We start from the raw sequence: 6,002 nt of genomic DNA on the forward strand, positions 1-6,002 counted from the left end.
GCTTGTGAGCCATTTTCCTAAGATAAATTTCTCTCTCTCTCTCTCTCTCTCTAAATATATATACACACTTTGCTGGTTTTTGTGTTTCTCTAGAGAACCCAGTCTAACACACCCCCCAAAAAGTAAGAAAACAAAAACCTCAATCTGCATAAGCAACAGGAACAATTGCAAACAAAGAAGAAGACAAAGGAATGAAATAAATAAGAAGAAATAATTTCAAAACATACTGAGAAAGGATAAAAGAAAGATGATGAAAAAAAGGTGGGGAGAAAAGCCACAATACCTGGGGAGGGTGGAATGAGAGAAAAGAGCAAGAGTAAAAGAATAGAGAAAACTGCAAAAGGAAAAAGAAGGTATGGGAAGAACCAAAAGAAAGAAAAAAGAAGGGAACCAGGAAAAGAGAAGTGGGAGAGAAAAAAAAAAAAAAAAAAAAAAACAAGAACCAGGGCTGGGAAGGGAGGTGGAAAGGAAAAAGGATAATTTAAAAATAAAACTATGAGGGGCAGGGCACGGCATCCAGGTCTGCAGGCACAGACTGGGATGGAAGCCCCACAGGCCAAGAAGATGGTGGAGGAGGGGCATGGGGGGAATGACTACACCCCTGTTCACCAAGAAGGCTCCAGGCACAAGAGTAACAAGTGGAGTATTGCACCTCTCCAGTCTTCAGTCTCCAGTGCAGTTGGCTACGCTGTCCTCAGCAGGTGGAACCCACTCCCAGATCACAATCCAAGCAAGAGCGCCACCTGTACACACTGAAAATGGCTGTGCCGGCTGCTTGCAAACATCCAAAATGGCTGTGCCTGGACAACTGCTGGCAGTCCACAGGTCTGCCTGTCCCCTACCTTGCTGTTCTCCCTTCTGGTCATCAGGCACCAATGCAGTCTTTGCCCATGCAGCCTTGGTGAGCAGAGCTGATTCTTAGTTAGCTATCAGGAAGGAGTCAAAATGGCTGTGCCCTCAGGACAGCTGGCACTCTGCAGCTCTGTTTGTCTCCTTACTCACTGCTTCATTCAGGTTCTTCTACTAGTTGGGATTTAATCCACTTCTTTACCCTTGCCTTCAAAACTCAGGGTTCCGGGAACACCTTCTGTATTGGTTTCAATTGGTTTCTCATTGCTTTGTTGCAGAGGGTCTCTGTAGCTTGTCTGCCTATTCCACCATCTTGCTGGAACCTTCTGCTTCATCTTTCTTCCACAGAGCAGCTGGTGGGTTGGAACTACTGACCTTTTGGTTAGCAGCCAAATGCCTTAACACTACACTTATTACCCTCAAAACCAAATTCACTGCCACTAAGTCATTTCCGACTCATAGCAACCCCATTGGGTTTCTGAGGCAGAACTTTTGCCCCATCTTCCTTCTGTGGAGCAGCTGGTGGATCTGAACTGTCAGCCTTCTGGTTAACAGCCAAATGCCTTAGGCACTACACCACCAGAGCTCCTTACTTATCACCCTATAACTTATAACTCATTATGTCTGTCATTCATTGTGTATCTTCCCTGCCACCATATACCCCCTGGAGGCTATGGTTCTTGCTTACTGATGATGTGCCCTTAACCCATGGAACAGTGTTTGGTACATCAAGGATACTCAATAAATAGACTGGATCTTCCCAAGAGGTCTCAGATATAAAATTATAAAGGGCTGTCCCAGTTGAAGGGAAATATCAAAATTCTCTCTACCATCCCTGGGAGCTCTCCATGGAAGTTCCAAGCTACAATAACCAAATTTGAAAAGTCCTGACAGTTATTGTCATGTGAGTTTTGAAACTATACAGTGCTATATAATGTCTGATCTGAAGAGCCTCAGTAGTGCAAAGAGTTAATGGCTGCTAATCAAAAGGTTGGCAGAGTCCACCCAGAAGTTAGTTTCTGAGAAGGAAAGCCCTGGTGAACTACTTCTAAAAACTCAGCCACTGAAAACTCTATGGAGCATAGTTCTATTGATACATGGGGCTGGGGTGGGCAGGAAGGTGGTGGTGGTGTGTGAAGGGGTGGGGCTTGCTATGAGTTGCTGTGAGTTGAAATCAACTGTCAGCAACTATAACTGTAATGTCAGGTCTAGGGGCTTTGCACTATGGTTTGTACACAGTAGGTGCTAAGTTGGGACCAGTAATAAGTGGAGAGGAGGTAACTAAGCAATAGTTGAGCAGCTACTATGTGCTAGGCAGTGTCTGCACCCAGTGTACTATGTAAGTGACCTCACGAAACTGTCAACACTCTCACCATGGTCTCTCCAGCACCTCATACCAGGCCTAGCACATATTGCTCAATAATGTTCATTTATTTCCCAAACAACCCTCTCAGTCAGGTACTATTATCTCTATCTTACAAGTAAGTGACCAAGATTCAAAGTTTAGGTGCCTTGCTTAGCATTATACAATTAGTGGGTGGCAGAGCTAGGACTTAAATTCTACTCAGACAAGCCCCAGAGTCCATCCGATTTTCAGACAAAGTACGGGTGGATCGTCCTTCCAGGCTTTCCTCAAGCAGGCCTGCATGAGCACTGCCTGCAGAGGAGGGGAAGGGTCTTTCTTTCCTCCTGGCTTTCTTTTCTCCACCTGGACTCTGTCTCCTGCCACTTTTGATTAATGGGGCTGCCTTTCCCACCCTCCCTGGCTGGGTAACCCAGGAGTTAGCAGTGGTTCATCTTGAATCATAAATCAAGTACTAAAAGTCATTGCAACTTTTTACTCAAATCTTCCCAGAATTCAACTTCTCATTGAAAGTAATTTGCTTATGAGTAGAACGATGGATTCATGCAATTCACTCTTTAAGAAAAATCTAGATAGTATCTGCAGGATTCCCTCTGCCTCCTCCAAAAACTCAACTGTAGTTGTCCATTTAATGAAGTTAGAATTTCTCCAGGGACCCCACACTCTGCTTCCAGTCGGAGCAAACTAAGGCCAAACCCCAATCATGTTGTCATTTTGAGAAGGGAGCTCTGGTGGCACAGTGCCTAAGGCATTTGACTGCTAACAAGAAGATTGGTGCTTCAAACCCATCAGCTCCTCCTCGGAAGGAAGATAGGTCAATCTGCTTCCGTAAAGATTTACCACCTTGGAAACCCAATGGGGGTCGCTAGGAGTCAGAAAACTCATTTATAATTAGCACATTCATTGTGCTTTCACTATACCCACTATTAGCTGGGATTTTATTTCTTAGTGATTGCTGAAGTGTATGTAGCATGGCAACTTTGTGCACTATCACAGGAACAACACCACCACCCACCACTGCCATTGAGCCAATTCTGATTCATGGTGGCCCTATGTGTTACAGAGCAAACTGAGCTATGTGGGCCTTTCCAGGCTGTAATCTTTAAGAAAGCAGATCACCAGACCCTTCTTCCACAGGGCTGCTGGGTGGGTTTGAATCACCAGCCTTTTGGTCAGCAGTCAAGCACAACCAGAGCTCAGAGGCAACTTCTCAATCTCTACAACTCATCTGTCACTTTGCCATACTGTGGTGGCTCATGTGTTGCTGTGAGGCTGGAAGCTATGCCACTGCTATTTAAAATACCAGCCAGATCATCCAGGGTGGGAAGGTTTCAGCAGTTTTTTGACTAAGAGAGGCTAGGAAGAAGGACCTGGCAAACTATTTCTGAAAAAAATTGGCCAGTGAAAACCTTATGAATAGTGTCCTTGGTACCTAGTGCCGTTCTGACAAGAGTATACCACAAATGGGATGGCTTGAACAAACAGGAGTTTATTCTCTTACAATTCAGGAGGGGAGAAGTCCGAGTTCCAAGTGCCAGGCTCTAGGGGTTGTGTGAAAGCCCCTCAACCTAGGCCTTCAGCTCTGCCTCTTGCTCCCGGTCCACTGAAGCTAGAGGCATCTCTTCACTCACTCAGGCAGCTACTGGCTGCTGAGGCTAACAAGCCTAAGGTCGACAAATAAAATGGCACAGTCCCGATGTTACCAAACCACACGGCAAGCCATTAATTCAAGTTCATTGAAAGTCCCAATATCAGCAGAGCATGGCAGGCTGCTGAACAACGACATGGCTACATGCAGGGTTCAAGCGTGCCATAAGCTAGAGACCATTCCCAAAGCTGTTTCTTATATATGGGAAGCATACCACATACCCAAAGGCAGCTACTCAGCTGCTTGTGGTAGGTCCCACCATGGAGTTGATTGCCAGTCTCCTCATGGGGAATAACTACCACCAGCTGCCCAGCCACTCAACCGGGCCCAACCAAGTTGACATACAAACTTAACCACCACAATTAGTAAGGAAGAATTGTCTGATATAGTGCTGTATGATGAGCCCCTCAGCTTGAAAGGCATTCAAAATATGACTGGGGAAGATCTACCTCCTCAAAGTAGTTGTTGTTGTTGTTGTTATGTGCCGTCGAGTCGGCCCCGACTCATAGCGACCCCTCCTTGGGTTTCCGAGGCAGTATCACTACGGAAGTAGGATTGCCCAACCTTCCTTCCGAGGAGTGGCTGGTGGGTTTGAACCGCCAGCCGTCTGGTTAGCAGGCAAATGTCTTAGCCATTGTGCTACCAGAGCTCCCTCCTCAAAGTAGAGTCGACCTTAATGACATGGATGCAGTAAAGCTTTGAGGACCTTCATTTGTTGATGTGGCATGACGCAACATGAGAAGAAACAGCTGCAGACATCCATTAATAATTGGAACATGAAATGTACGAAGTATGAATCTAGGAAAATTGGAAGTCCACTTATGAAGTGAAGTGCATAAAGATCAGTATCCTAGGCATTACTGAGCTGAAATAGACTAGTATTAGCCATTTTTTAATCAGAAAAAACATATAGTCTACTATGCAAAGAATGACAAATTGAAGAAGAATGGTGTCACATTCAGCCTCGAAAAGAACATTTCCAGTTCTATCTTGAAGTACAACACTGTCAGTGAGTGATAGGATAATATACACATGCTTAAAAGGAAGATCAGTTGATAAGATTATTCAAATTTATACACCAAGCACTAATGCCAAAGATGAAAGAATTGAAGATTTTTACCAAATTCTACAGTTTGAAATTGATCAAGCTTGCAGTCAAGATGCATTGATAATTGCTGGTGATTGGAATGCAAAAGTTGGAAACAAAGAAAAAGATCAGCAGCTGGAAAATATGGCCTGTGATACAAGTAACACTGGAGAGTACATGATAGAATTTTGTAAGGCTGATTTATTCATTGGAAATACCTTTTTTCAAAACACAAATGCCAACTATACATGTGAACCTCACTGGATGGAATACACAGGAATCAAGTCAACTACATCTGTGGAAAGAGATGATGGAAAAGCTCACTATCATCAGTCAGAACAAGGCCAGGGGCTTGGACTGTGGAACAAATTATCAGTTGCTCATATGCAAGTCAAGTTGAAGCTGAACAAAATTAAAACAAGTCCAAGAGAGCCGAAGTGCAAACCTGAGTATATCCTACCTGAATTTAGAGACCATCTCAAGAAAGATTTGATGCTTGAACACAAATGACCAAAGACCAGAAAAGTTGTGGGATGACATCAAAGACATCCTATGAGAAGAAAGCAAAAGGTAACTGAAAAGACAAGGGAAAAAAAAAAAAAGAACAAAATGGAAAGTCAAAAGAAAGTCTCAAACTTGCTCTTGAACATACAGTAGCTAAAGTAAATGGAAGAAATGATGTAGTAAAAGTGCTGGAAAGATTTCAAAAGGTGGTTCAAGAAGACAGGATAAAGTATAATGAAATGAACAGTGACCTGGTGTTAGAAAACCAAAAAAGAAGAACAAAATTGGCATTTCTCAAGGCGAAAGAACTAAAGAAAACATTCAAGCCTCAAATTGCAATGTTGAAGGATTCTATGGACAAAATGAAGGCTCATTAACAACCTAGTATATGCAGACAACACAACCTTGCTTGCTGAAAGTGAAGATAGCTTGAAGCACTTACTGATGAAGATTAAAGACTACAGTCTGCAGTATGGACTACATCTTAATATAAAGAAAACGAAAATCCTCACAACTGGACCAATAAGCAGCATCATGATAAATGGAGAAAA

This window comes from Orycteropus afer, unplaced genomic scaffold (assembly GCF_000298275.1).
Source record: "Orycteropus afer afer isolate SDZICR_OR568_19922 unplaced genomic scaffold, OryAfe1.0 scaffold00088, whole genome shotgun sequence".
Classification (NCBI taxonomy): Eukaryota; Metazoa; Chordata; class Mammalia; order Tubulidentata; family Orycteropodidae; genus Orycteropus; species Orycteropus afer.